At 46.3% G+C, this 12,342-nt stretch overlaps 13 non-coding genes and 1 pseudogene across 13 annotated transcripts; all 14 read left to right on the top strand.

Annotated features, from left to right (window-relative positions):
- Positions 1-2,896: 2,896 nt before the first annotated feature.
- LOC135026295 (U1 spliceosomal RNA) lies at positions 2,897-3,060 on the top strand. The gene has a single exon (XR_010222933.1). It is a non-coding gene; the product is annotated as a U1 spliceosomal RNA (small nuclear RNA).
- A 152-nt stretch (positions 3,061-3,212) lies between these two features.
- LOC135026339 (U1 spliceosomal RNA) lies at positions 3,213-3,375 on the top strand. Its single transcript, XR_010222976.1, has one exon. It is a non-coding gene; the product is annotated as a U1 spliceosomal RNA (small nuclear RNA).
- A 2,630-nt stretch (positions 3,376-6,005) lies between these two features.
- LOC135026404 (U1 spliceosomal RNA) lies at positions 6,006-6,168 on the top strand. Its single transcript, XR_010223038.1, has one exon. It is a non-coding gene; the product is annotated as a U1 spliceosomal RNA (small nuclear RNA).
- A 152-nt stretch (positions 6,169-6,320) lies between these two features.
- Positions 6,321-6,483, top strand: LOC135026389 (U1 spliceosomal RNA). The gene has a single exon (XR_010223026.1). It is a non-coding gene; the product is annotated as a U1 spliceosomal RNA (small nuclear RNA).
- Positions 6,484-7,144: 661 nt separating this feature from the next.
- LOC135026407 (U1 spliceosomal RNA) lies at positions 7,145-7,308 on the top strand. The gene has a single exon (XR_010223041.1). It is a non-coding gene; the product is annotated as a U1 spliceosomal RNA (small nuclear RNA).
- A 142-nt stretch (positions 7,309-7,450) lies between these two features.
- Positions 7,451-7,613, top strand: LOC135026383 (U1 spliceosomal RNA). The gene has a single exon (XR_010223019.1). It is a non-coding gene; the product is annotated as a U1 spliceosomal RNA (small nuclear RNA).
- Positions 7,614-8,287: 674 nt separating this feature from the next.
- Positions 8,288-8,451, top strand: LOC135026304 (U1 spliceosomal RNA). Its single transcript, XR_010222942.1, has one exon. It is a non-coding gene; the product is annotated as a U1 spliceosomal RNA (small nuclear RNA).
- Positions 8,452-8,603: 152 nt separating this feature from the next.
- On the top strand, positions 8,604-8,766 carry LOC135026387 (U1 spliceosomal RNA). The gene has a single exon (XR_010223024.1). It is a non-coding gene; the product is annotated as a U1 spliceosomal RNA (small nuclear RNA).
- Positions 8,767-9,437: 671 nt separating this feature from the next.
- Positions 9,438-9,601, top strand: LOC135026419 (U1 spliceosomal RNA). The gene has a single exon (XR_010223053.1). It is a non-coding gene; the product is annotated as a U1 spliceosomal RNA (small nuclear RNA).
- Positions 9,602-9,753: 152 nt separating this feature from the next.
- LOC135026338 (U1 spliceosomal RNA) lies at positions 9,754-9,895 on the top strand (annotated as a pseudogene).
- Positions 9,896-10,588: 693 nt separating this feature from the next.
- LOC135026405 (U1 spliceosomal RNA) lies at positions 10,589-10,752 on the top strand. Its single transcript, XR_010223039.1, has one exon. It is a non-coding gene; the product is annotated as a U1 spliceosomal RNA (small nuclear RNA).
- Positions 10,753-10,904: 152 nt separating this feature from the next.
- On the top strand, positions 10,905-11,067 carry LOC135026335 (U1 spliceosomal RNA). Its single transcript, XR_010222973.1, has one exon. It is a non-coding gene; the product is annotated as a U1 spliceosomal RNA (small nuclear RNA).
- A 670-nt stretch (positions 11,068-11,737) lies between these two features.
- On the top strand, positions 11,738-11,901 carry LOC135026402 (U1 spliceosomal RNA). The gene has a single exon (XR_010223036.1). It is a non-coding gene; the product is annotated as a U1 spliceosomal RNA (small nuclear RNA).
- A 152-nt stretch (positions 11,902-12,053) lies between these two features.
- LOC135026390 (U1 spliceosomal RNA) lies at positions 12,054-12,216 on the top strand. Its single transcript, XR_010223027.1, has one exon. It is a non-coding gene; the product is annotated as a U1 spliceosomal RNA (small nuclear RNA).
- Positions 12,217-12,342: the final 126 nt, after the last annotated feature.

The raw sequence follows: 12,342 nt of genomic DNA, 5'->3' as shown, positions 1-12,342 counted from the left end.
TTTTTGTTCCGCAGCATTCCAATGCGGAAGATTCCATGGAACCAGAGATTATTCCATTGAGAAGGACATGCTGCCTGGATGACTGCACTGTGCAAATTAAATCACGGAGCCAGTTGGCTTGTGGGTGGCTCTGGTGACTGGGTGGTTGGGTGGGCGGTGTGTCGGAGGTGGAGCACATGCAAATGAATGTGTATCATCCAGCTAGTGAGAGTGAAAACTCATGCAGGAGTGTGCCTGCTTGTCAGTGGGTTATGCACCTTGCCAGGCGTCAAATCTACATGGAGCAGCTGGAGGGGACAAGAGCAGGTTTGCAAAATATAGATAGAAGAGCATATATGCTGGCGCATTCTCCATGATTGTGTCAGCTTATGTTTTGGTGCACTCACTTTCCTTCACTAAGTTTTAGCCATTTTGGTTAAACGCAAGTGTAGTTGCTTCTCGCCCTTTTGGCTGTGATCTTGTATCGTGGTTGAAGAGTCTGCTGGAGGGATTGTTTTCTTCATTGGCGAGAGATTGAAGATATTCCAGGATGGAAGGCTTGGGAACACTATCCGTTTTTCAGTTGTGGAAGAGTTGAAAGACCGGATTGGACTACATTCTATAGTAAAGTCTTTGTATTTATTAATCCTCCCTTTATATGTGTCTGTCTTTCAATAAAGCTTCGGGCTTGTGATTCCCTCACCCTCTTACACTCCACACCCATAGCCTTATTAACTGTTGTATTATTGTATTGTTTAAATGTATAGTGCAGTTCATGATTTATAGTGTAGGCTGGCCTGTACTGTAGTTCTTGAACTGTACTATACCGACAGCATTTGTATTGTGTTTTGGCTGTGCTGCAACACGGTACTTATGTGTGTAATGTTTATGTATGTTTTTTTGCTTCTTTATGTCAATAAAGACTGCTTTTTCAATCCAATATCTGAAAACAATCAATGTTTATCTTTGATGGCAATAGAAGTGGTATGATATTTGCTGCTTTTGAAAGGCAATATCTGATATGTCCCCTATCTGGGAACCATATATTAAATGGCTTTTCAGAAAAGGGAGATGGGAGAAGAGCTTTCAGTACTTGTAGGACCGATGCACATTTCCTATTCTAGCCTCCAAAAACAGATTCAGTTGCATTTTCCAGCGTGTTTTGGATGCGCCTTTGCAAATGTCTTACACCGACAAACTTATTTAGTACTATTTTGCAAATAGGGTTACATTGTTGCAACATTGTGTTCCCTAATTGCTTGATTTTTTAAATGCAACAATTGATAAAGACACCTGATAACTGCTCTGTGGAGTCTTATTTTGTGTCTACTTCTTATCTACATTTTATTCTCTACCTCTAATCAATGCATTTTTAAATGCTGGGGGCTGCCAGGACGTGAGGCCTACCTAGACTTTAGATCTGAATTTGAATGTACTTGTGAACTAACTGAATTTCCTACTTCTAAATTCATTCCTAAATTCACTACTTACATGAATCCTGTAGTTGGGCATTTTGGGACTTCGATTGTGGGCATTGTTTTGTGTCCAGACCAGCAGCAGGTGGTGTGCATTTGCTGGAAAGGCATCGAAGACCTCCGATATGCTGCATCTCCTGATGTGTGTCTCCCTCAAGTGGCTGTCAGCAAATGCCTGCTAGATACCCCATTCCAAGCTGATTGTGAAATCACGGAACATACATCATAGAACAGGCATGCTAGAACATGGGTCTTCAACCTGCGACCCTCCAGCTGCTGTGGAACTACACATCCCAGCATGCCCTGCCTCAGTTTTAGCATACCTTAATAGCAAAACTGTGGCAGGGCATGCTGGGATGTGTAGTTTCACAGCAGCTGGAGGGCCACAGGATGAAGACCCATGTGCTAGAGCCAAGTCGCAGGTACATTGAATGCTAGCAAGCTGAATATTTAAATCCTTTTTGTTCCGCAGCATTCCAATGTGGAAGATTCCATGGAACCAGAGATCCTTCCATTGAGAAGGACATGCTGCCTGGATGACTACACTGTGCAAATTAAATCACGGAGCCAGTTGGTTTGTGGGTGGCTCTGGTGACTGGGTGGTTGGGTGGGTGGTGTGTTAGAGGTGAAGCACATGCAAATGATTGTGTATCATCCAGCTAGTGAGAGAGAAAACTCATGCAGGAGTGTGCCTGCTTGTCAGTGGGTTATGCACCTTTCCAGACGTCAAATCTACATGGAGCAGCTGGAGAGGACAAGAGCAGGTTTGCAAAATATAGACAGAAGAGCTCTCCAGCCTAGTTTGCTGTCTGTTTCCACTTCTCTTTTCTTGAGCCGCTCCCTTCTATGCCCTTGCGCACTATCCTGACTTCTCCCGTCTGCTTACTTTGTGCCTTCCAATGCACAATGCAAACTACAGGTAGTGCTGCAGGGCCCACACCCTTTTTCTTGCCTTACAGAGCAGCTCTGGAGCTGTTACAGTGCCCAGCTGCTGCAAGAAATCAACTTGAATGCTTCAGGGGCTGGGGCATAGCCAACATGAGACCCACACCGAAGGAGGGTGGAGGTGTTTAATGCGAACTAGTGGTCATCCAAGTGCCGCAAAAGGCCGCCATGCCCTGCACGCCCCTTTTCTCTTTTCATATGCAGACGAGGGTTAAAGCCAACTTTGACCCACTACTTGGATGGCATTACCATATGCAAATCAATATGCTGCAGGCCTTCCCCCAGGAATGCTTGCACTAGTTGTTGCATTTGGTTTGTTGTTTGGGGGTGCTTCAGTATTAGGCAGCCTTCTGCCCTCCCATGTTCATCTGAAAATATGTGTTCTCCCTGCAGTTGTTGTCCCCAGATGAGAGTTCCCTTGTGCTGCCTCAGTTGAATCTCCTTTACTTGACAGAGATGTGCCTGAGCAGCGGCCCTCTCCAGCCCTATCCCAAATCATACTTATCTTGCATAGGAGATTCCATGGTCATTAAGATAGTTCTCCCAGGGTGAGGTTCATTCATTGCATTCTGGGTATGCTGACCCCTGTGATTTCCCCAAATGTGGGAAACTTGACTGCATGATTTGTAGTAGTGGGGGACTGTGTTTGTGCTTTCCTCTGGTCAGCTCTGGTAAAAGTCAGATTTCTTTGTCTCATTTCTTCCTCTAGTCTTATTCTTCTTTTGAGAGTTCCCTTGTGCTGCCTCAGTTGGATCTCCTTCACTTGACAGGGGGGTGCTTGAGCAGCGATCCTCCCCAGCTCTAGCCCAACTCCTACTTACCTGCCAGGTGAGATACTATGATCATGAAGGTGCTTCTCCCAGGGCAAGGCTCACCCATTGCACTCTGGGTGTGCTGCTCCTGCGATTTCCCCAAATGTGGGACACTTGACTGCATAATTTGTGTTTCCCCTGGTCGGCTCTCGTATAATTCAGATCTCTTTGTCTCAGGTCTCTTTCCAGCCTAGTTTGCTGTCTGTTTCCACTTCTCTTTTCTTGAGCCGCTCCCTTCTATGCCCTTGCGCACTATCCTGACTTCTCCCATCTGCTTACTTTGTGCCTTGCAACGCACAATGCGAACTACAGGTAGTGCTGCAGGGCCCACACCCTTTTACTTGCCTTACAGAGCAGCTCTGGAGCTGTTACAGTGCCCAGCTACTGCAAGAAATCAGCTTGAATGCTTCAGGGGCTGGGGCATAGCCAACATGAGCCCCACACCGAAGTAGGGTGGAGGTGTTTAATGCGAACTAGGGGTCATCCAAGCCCCGCAAAAGGCCGCCATGCCCTGCACGCCCCTTTTCTCTTTTCATATGCAGACGAGGGTTGAAGCCAACTTTGACCCACTGCTTGGATGACATCACCATATGCAAATCCATCTGCTGCAGGCCTTCCCCCAGGAATGCTTGTACTAGTTGTTGCATTTGGTTTGTTGTTTGGGGGTGCTTCAGTATTAGGCAGCCTTCTGCCCTCCCATGTTCATCTGAAAATATGTGTTCTCCCTGCAGTTGTTGTCCCCAGATGAGAGTTCCCTTGTGCTGCCTCAGTTGAATCTCCTTTACTTGACAAGGGAGGCATTTTGGATTTTTTCATTGGGTACCCTTACACCTGATGGTCTGAATGAGAGCATCGAACTGAACAACATTGGCAGTCTCTGAAGATTTTATCTATTGATTTACCTAATATATTATTTATTGAATATCCATTTATTGTATGTTTAATAAATAAACAAAATTATTAGAAGTAGCTATTTTGGAAACAGCTTTCCTCTTAGGATGAAACTGTATAATCCTGTTGTGTGTGTTCCTTTAAAGTTCTTTAGTAAAATCCACTAGTAATGATGAACATCAGATTTCTTCCTCCATCCTCTTTTTACACTTTCTCTTGGTTCTATATATATATTTTTTTTTCTATTTTTATTTTTTCCCCCTCATTCTCCCAAAAGGCCCCCCTCCCTCCCCCCCTCCCTGTTTTAAATTTTAAAATCTTTAAATCTTTAAATCTTCGAATCCTTAAATTGTCTGTTTAATATTTATTTTTTCTTCAATTCTTTTTGTTGTTTAAACAGCAATGTAATTATTCCAGGGGTTAAAATAATGAAATATAGAAATAATATTAACAAAAATTAAAGGTAAAAATGAATTGATCAAATGATCCCATTAAAAGTAAATAAATAATATGGATGTTAAGCTGAGCGGGTTGGATTCGAACATGGGACTAGCTGCATAGAGTGCAGGTGATGTTTCCCCTGCGCCACAAGAACTGCTTTAGTAGTGGCATGGATTTATGTTACCCTAAAAGGTTTTATATAATAAATGGGGATCCTTAGTGCTGAGTCTCTGAATTATGTATATGTGATTATAGATATGAGGTATTGATTGAAAGATTATAGGTTAATCTGTATATAGATTATATATTTTCTTTTATTTTTTAAACCACCTTGTTGCTTATTTTATTATTATTTTTAATCACCATGTTGCTTATTTTTATATTATGAAATGCCTTTATATGTGCAATTGCAATTAGAAAGTTGTTCCATATGTGAGTCATTACATGTATGCATCCAATTAGTACATGTATGTATCCAATCAACTAATTAGTAATGCTATTGGTCCGGTGCATTTTAAAAAGAGCCTGCTAGGCTGCTGATGTATCCTCTGACGAAACCGCTCTTGGATAACAGCGGAGAAACGCGTAAGAAAGGTGATTACCGGACACTCTGATTGCTGAGATATAAGCCCGTTCATGAACGAGCTACATCACGGCGGACGTCTGATGTAAAGGCAGCGGTGAAGGGGAAAAAGCAATTTGAGACCGAGCAAAAGGAGGTCTCTACCCCACGGCAGGGAGAAATATCCCGACCGCGAGTGCCAATAAGATCCAGCCACGGTTAACGGGGGTCGTAGCATACCGCTGTGTTTCACCAACCATCACAGCGCTCTCCCCCTGTTTACTTTCATTACTCACGTGAGTTACATATGAACTTTAACTGCAGTAAACAAGAGGCGTTGGTTACAACTGTTGCTGTTCATCCACAAGAAGGAATTTAATGTATCAATTACAATTGGAAAGTAACGATTAAATAACAACAGCTGTATCCAGGAGGATTTTTTGGACACTTTAATAAACATTCCGTTTTCATCAAGGGCAATATGAAATAGATCCTGATTACATTTAGATATGGATAGTGGTGCCTATATATGTTGACTCCATTGTATTTTATTGAATGTGGGTTTCTTCTGTCTATATATATTTTTTAAAAATAAAGAGCTTGTATATTTTATTTTTTGCGCTCCCTTGATAACAAGTGTGATTATCTTTAAAATTTGGTTTATTATTGGTAGAACAGTACTACCTATGGGAGCAGCATTTTATAATATATGGTGAAAATTAATAGATGTATAAAGATTAAATAAGCAACAAATTGGTGAAATAGATAAGTTTTGATAGAAGCGCTGGGTTCTATATATATATATATATATTGACATTTGGTTATATATATGTATAGACTTTATAAATTCTTGACAGAGATGTGCCTGAGCAGCGGCCCTTCCCAGCCCTATCCCAAATCATACTTATTTTGCATAGGAGATACCATGGTCATGAAGATTGTTCTCCCAGGGTGAGGTTCATTCATTGCATTCTGGGTATGCTGACCCCTGTGATTTCCCCAAATGTGGGAACTCGACTGCATTATTTGTGGTAGTGGGGGACTGTGTTTGTGCTTTCCTCTGGTCAGCTCTGGTAAAAGTCAGATTTATTTGTCTCAGATCTTCCTCTAGCCTTGTTCTTCTTTCGAGAGTTTCCATGTGCTGCCTCAGTTGGATCTCCTTCACTTGACAGGGGGGTGCCCGAGCAGCGACCCTCCCCAGCTCTAGCCCAACTCCTACTTACCTGCCAGGTGAGATACTATGATCATGAAGGTGCTTCTCCCAGGGCAAGGCTCACCCATTGCACTCTGGGTGTGCTGCTCCTGCGGTTTCCCCAAATGTTGGACACTTGACAGCATAATTTGTGTTTCCCCTGGTCGGCTCTCGTATAATTCAGATCTCTTTGTCTCAGGTCTCTCTCCAGCCTAGTTTGCTGTCTGTTTCCACTTCTCTTTTCTTGAGTTGCTCCCTTCTATGCCCTTGCGCACTATCCTGACTTCTCTCGTTTGCTTACTTTGTGCCTTCCAACGCACAATGCAAACTACAGGTAGTGCTGCAGGGCCCACACCCTTTTACTTGCCTTACAGAGCATCTCTGGAGCTGTTACAGTGCCCAGCTGCTGCAAGAAATCAGCTTGAATGCTTCAGGGGCTGGGGCATAGCCCCACACCGAAGGAGGGTGGAGGTGTTTAATGCGAACTAGGGGTCATCCAAGCGCCGCAAAAGGCCGCCATGCCCTGCACGCCCCTTTTCTCTTTTCATATGCAGACGAGGGTTGAAGCCAACTTTGACCCACTGCTTGGATGACATCACCGTATGCAAATCCATCTGCTGCAGGCCTTCCCCCAGGAATGCTTGCACTAGTTGTTGCATTTGGTTTGTTGTTTGGGGGTGCTTCAGTATTAGGCAGCCTTCTGCCCTACCATGTTCATCTGAAAATATGTGTTCTCCCTGCAGTTGTTGTCCCCAGATGAGAGTTCCCTTGTGCTGCCTCAGTTGAATCTCCTTTACTTGACAGAGATGTGCCTGAGCAGCGGCCCTCCCCAGCCCTATCCCAAATCATACTTATTTTGCATAGGAGATACCATGGTCATGAAGATTGTTCTCCCAGGGTGAGGTTCATTCATTGCATTCTGGGTATGCTGACCCCTATGATTTCCCCAAATGTGGGAAACTCGACTGCATTATTTGTGGTAGTGGGGGACTGTGTTTGTTCTTTCCTCTGGTAAAAGTCAGATTTATTTGTCTCAGATCTTCCTCTAGCCTTGTTCTTCTATCGAGAGTTTCCTTGTGCTGCCTCAGTTGGATTTCCTTCACTTGACAGGGGGGTGCCCGAGCAGCGACCCTCCCCAGCTCTATCCCAAATCCTACTTACCTGCGAGGTGAGATACTATGATCATGAAGGTGCTTCTCCCAGGGCAAGTTTCACCCATTGCACTCTGGGTGTGCTGCTCCTGCAATTTCCCCAAATGTGGGAAACTTGACTGCATAATTTGTGTTTCCCCTGGTCGGCTCTCGTATAATTCAGATCTCTTTGTCTCAGGTCTCTCTCCAGCCTAGTTTGCTGTCTGTTTCCACTTCTTTTTTCTTGAGCCCCTCCCTTCTATACCCTTGTGCACTATCCTGACTTCTCCTCCCGTCTGCTTACTTTGTGCCTTCCAATTCACAATGCAAACTACAGGTAGTGCTGCAGGGCCCACACCCTTTTACTTGCCTTACAGAGCAGCTCTGGAGCTGTTACAGTGCCCAGCTGCTGCAAGAAATCAGCTTGAATGCTTCAGGGGCAGGGGCATGGCCAACATGAGCCCCACACCGAAGGAGGGTGGGGGTGTTTAATGCGAACTAGGGGTCATCCAAGCGCCGAAAAATGCTGCCATGCCCTGCACGCCCCTTTTCTCTTTTCATATGCAGACGAGGGTTGAAGCCAACTTTGACCCACTGCTTGGATGACATCACCATATGCAAATCCATCTGCTGCAGGCCTTCCCCCAGGAATGCTTGCACTAGTTGTTGCATTTGGTTTGTTGTTTGGGGGTGCTTCAGTATTAGGTAGCCTTCTGCCCTCCCATGTTCATCTGAAAATATGTGTTCTCCCTGCAGTTGTTGTCCCCAGATGAGAGTTCCCTTGTGCTGCCTCAGTTGAATCTCCTTTACTTGACAGAGATGTGCCTGAGCAGCGGCCCTCCCCAGCCCTATCCCAAATCATACTTATTTTGCATAGGAGATACCATGGTCATGAAGATTGTTCTCCCAGGGTGAGGTTCATTCATTGCATTCTGGGTATGCTGACCCGTATGATTTCCCCAAATGTGGGAAACTCGACTGCATTATTTGTGGTAGTGGGGGACTGTGTTTGTTCTTTCCTCTGGTCAGCTCTGGTAAAAGTCAGATTTATTTGTCTCAGATCTTCCTCTAGCCTTGTTCTTCTTTCGAGAGATTCCTTGTGCTGCCTCAGTTGGATCTCCTTCACTGGACAGGGGGGTGCCCGAGCAGCGACCCTCCCCAGCTCTAGCCCAACTCCTACTTACCTGCCAGGTGATATACTATGATCATGAAGGTGCTTCTCCCAGGGCAAGGCTCACTCATTGCACTCTGGGTGTGCTGCTCCTGTGATTTTTCCAAATGTGGCAAACTTGACTGCATAATTTGTGTTTCCCCTGGTCGGCTCTCGTATAATTCAGATCTCTTTGTCTCAGGTCTCTCTCCAGCCTAGTTTGCTGTCTGTTTCTACTTCTCTTTTCTTGAGCCGCTCCCTTCTATGCCCTTGCGCACTATCCTGACTTCTCCCGTCTGCTTAATTTGTGCCTTCCAACGCACAATGCGAACTACAGGTAGTGCTGCAGGGCCCACACCCTTTTACTTGCCTTACAGAGCAGCTCTGGAGCTGTTACAGTGCCCAGCTGCTGCAAGAAATCAGCTTGAATGCTTCAGGGGCTGGGGCATAGCCAACATGAGCCCCACACCGAAGGAGGGTGGGGGTGTTTAATGCGAACTAGGGGTCATCCAATCACCGCAAAAGGCCGCCATGCCCTGCATACCCCTTTTCTCTTTTCATATGCAGATGAGGGTTCCAGCCAACTTTGGCCCACTGCTTGGATGACATCACCGTATGCAAATCCGTCTTCTGCAGACCTTCCCCCAGGAATGCTTGTACTAGTTGTTGCATTTGGTTTGTTGTTTGGGGGTGCATCAGTATTAGGTAGCCTTCTGCCCTCCCATGTTCATCTGAAAATATGTGTTCTCCCTGCAGTTGTTGTCCCCAGATGAGAGTTCCCTTGTGCTGCCTCAGTTGAATCTCCTTTACTTGACAGAGATGTGCCTGAGCAGCGGCCCTCCCCAGCCCTATCCCAAATCATACTTATTTTGCATAGGAGATACCATGGTCATGAAGACTGTTCTCCCAGGGTGAGGTTCATTCATTGCATTCTGGGTATGCTGACCCCTGTGATTTCCCCAATTGTGGGAAACTCGACTGCATTATTTGTGGTAGTGGGGGACTGTGTTTGTGCTTTCCTCTGGTCAGCTCTGGTAAAAGTCAGATTTCTTTGTCTCAGATCTTCCTCTAGCCTTGTTCTTCTTTCGAGAGTTCCCTTGTGCTGCCTCAGTTGGATCTCCTTCACTTGACAGAGGGGTGCCCGAGCAGCGACCATCCCCAGCTCTAGCCCAACTCCTACTTACCTGCCAGGTGAGATACTATGATCATGAAGGTGCTTCTCCCAGGGCAAGGCTCACCCATTGCACTCTGGGTGTGCTGCTCCTGCGATTTCCCCAAATGTGGGAAACTTGACTGCATAATTTGTGTTTCCCCTGGTCGGCTCTCATATAATTCAGATCTCTTTGTCTCGGGTCTCTCTCCAGCCTAGTTTGCTGTCTGTTTCCACTTCTCTTTTCTTGAGCCGCTCACTTCTATGCCCTTGCGCACTATCCTGACTTCTCCCATCTGCTTACTTTGTGCCTTCCAACGCACAATGCGAACTACAGGTAGTGCTGCAGGTCACACACCCTTTTATTTGCCTTACAGAGCAGCTCTGGAGCTGTTACAGTGCCCAGTTGCTGCAAGAAATCAGCTTGAATGCTTCGAGGGGCTGGGGCATAGCCAACATGAGCCCCACACCGAAGGAGGGTGGAGGTGTTTAATGCGAACTAGGGGTCATCCAAGCGCCGAAAAAGGCTGCCATGCCCTGCACGCCCCTTTTCTCTTTTCATATGCAGACGAGGGTTGAAGCCAACTTTGACCCACTGCTTGGATGACATCACCATATGCAAATCCATCTGCTGCAGGCCTTCCCCTAGGAATGCTTGCACTAGTTGTTGCATTTGGTTTGTTGTTTGGGGGTGCTTCAGTATTAGGCAGCCTTCTGCCCTCCCATGTTCATCTGAAAATATGTGTTCTCCCTGCAGTTGTTGTCCCCAGATGAGAGTTCCCTTGTGCTGCCTCAGTTGAATCTCCTTTACTTGACAGAGATGTGCCTGAGCAGCGGCCCTCCCCAGCCCTATCCCAAATCATACTTATTTTGCATAGGAGATACCATGGTCATGAAGACTGTTCTCCCAGGGTGAGGTTCATTCATTGCATTCTGGGTATGCTGACCCCTGTGATTTCCCCAAATGTGGGAAACTCGACTGCATTATTTGTGGTAGTGGGGGACTGTGTTTGTGCTTTCCTCTGGTCAGCTCTGGTAAAAGTCAGATTTCTTTGTCTCAGATCTTCCTCTAGCCTTGTTTTTCTTTCGAGAGTTCCCTTGTGCTGCCTCAGTTGGATCTCCTTCACTTGACAGGGGGGTGCCCGAGCAGCGACCCTCCCCAGCTCTAGCCCAACTCCTACTTACCTGCCAGGTGAGATACTATGATCATGAAGGTGCTTCTCCCAGGGCAAGGCTCACCCATTGCACTCTGGGTGTGCTGCTCCTGCGATTTCCCCAAATGTGGGAAACTTGACTGCATAATTTGTGTTTCCCCTGGTCGGCTCTCGTATAATTCAGATCTCTTTGTCTCAGGTCTCTCTCCAGCCTAGTTTGCTGTCTGTTTCCACTTCTCTTTTCTTGAGCCGCTCCCTTCTATGCCCTTGCGCACTATCCTGACTTCTCCCGTCTGCTTAATTTGTGCCTTCCAACGCACAATGCAAACTACAGGTAGTGCTGCAGGGCCCACGCCCTTTTACTTGCCTTACAGAGCAGCTCTGGAGCTGTTACAGTACCCAGCTGCTGCAAGAAATCAGCTTTAATGCTTCAGGGCTGGGGCATAGCCAACATGAGCCCCACACCGAAGGAGGGTGGAGGTGTTTAATGCGAACTAGGGGTCATCCAAGCGCCGAAAAAGGCTGCCATGCCCTGCACGCCCCTTTTCTCTTTTCATATGCAGACGAGGGTTGAAGCCAACTTTGACCCACTGCTTGGATGACATCACCATATGCAAATCCATCTGCTGCAGGCCTTCCCCCAGGAATGCTTGCACTAGTTGTTGCATTTGGTTTGTTGTTTGGGGGTGCTTCAGTATTAGGTAGCCTTCTGCCCTCCCATGTTCATCTGAAAATATGTGTTCTCCCTGCAGTTGTTGTCCCCAGATGAGAGTTCCCTTGTGCTGCCTCAGTTGAATCTCCTTTACTTGACAGAGATGTGCCTGAGCAGCGGCCCTCCCCAGCCCTATCCCAAATCATACTTATTTTGCATAGGAGATACCATGGTCATGAAGATTGTTCTCCCAGGGTGAGGTTCATTCATTGCATTCTGGGTATGCTGACCCCTGTGATTTCCCCAAATGTGGGAAACTCGACTGCATTATTTGTGGTAGTGGGGGACTGTGTTTGTTCTTTCCTCTGGTCAGCTCTGGAAAAAGTCAGATTTTTTTGTCTCAGATCTTCCTCTAGCCTTGTTCTTCTTTCGAGAGTTCCCTTGTGCTGCCTCAGTTGGATCTCCTTCACTTGATAGGGGGGTGCCCGAGCAGCGACCCTCCCCAGCTCTAGCCCAACTCCTACTTACCTGCCAGGTGATATACTATGATCATGAAGGTGCTTCTCCCAGGGCAAGGCTCACGCATTGCACTCTGGGTGTGCTGCTCCTGTGATTTCTCCAAATGTGGGAAACTTGACTGCATAATTTGTGTTTCCCCTGGTCGGCTCTCGTATAATTCAGATCTCTTTGTCTCAGGTCTCTCTTCAGCCTAGTTTGCTGTCTGTTTCCACTTCTCTTTTCTTGAGCCGCTCCCTTCTATGCCCTTGCGCACTATCCTGACTTCTCCCGTCTGCTTAATTTGTGCCTTC

This window comes from Pseudophryne corroboree, unplaced genomic scaffold (genome assembly GCF_028390025.1).
Source record: "Pseudophryne corroboree isolate aPseCor3 unplaced genomic scaffold, aPseCor3.hap2 scaffold_436, whole genome shotgun sequence".
Lineage (NCBI taxonomy): Eukaryota > Metazoa > Chordata > Amphibia > Anura > Myobatrachidae > Pseudophryne > Pseudophryne corroboree.
Note: the sequence above shows the minus strand (reverse complement) of the source record. Positions and strands in the feature narration are given on the sequence as shown.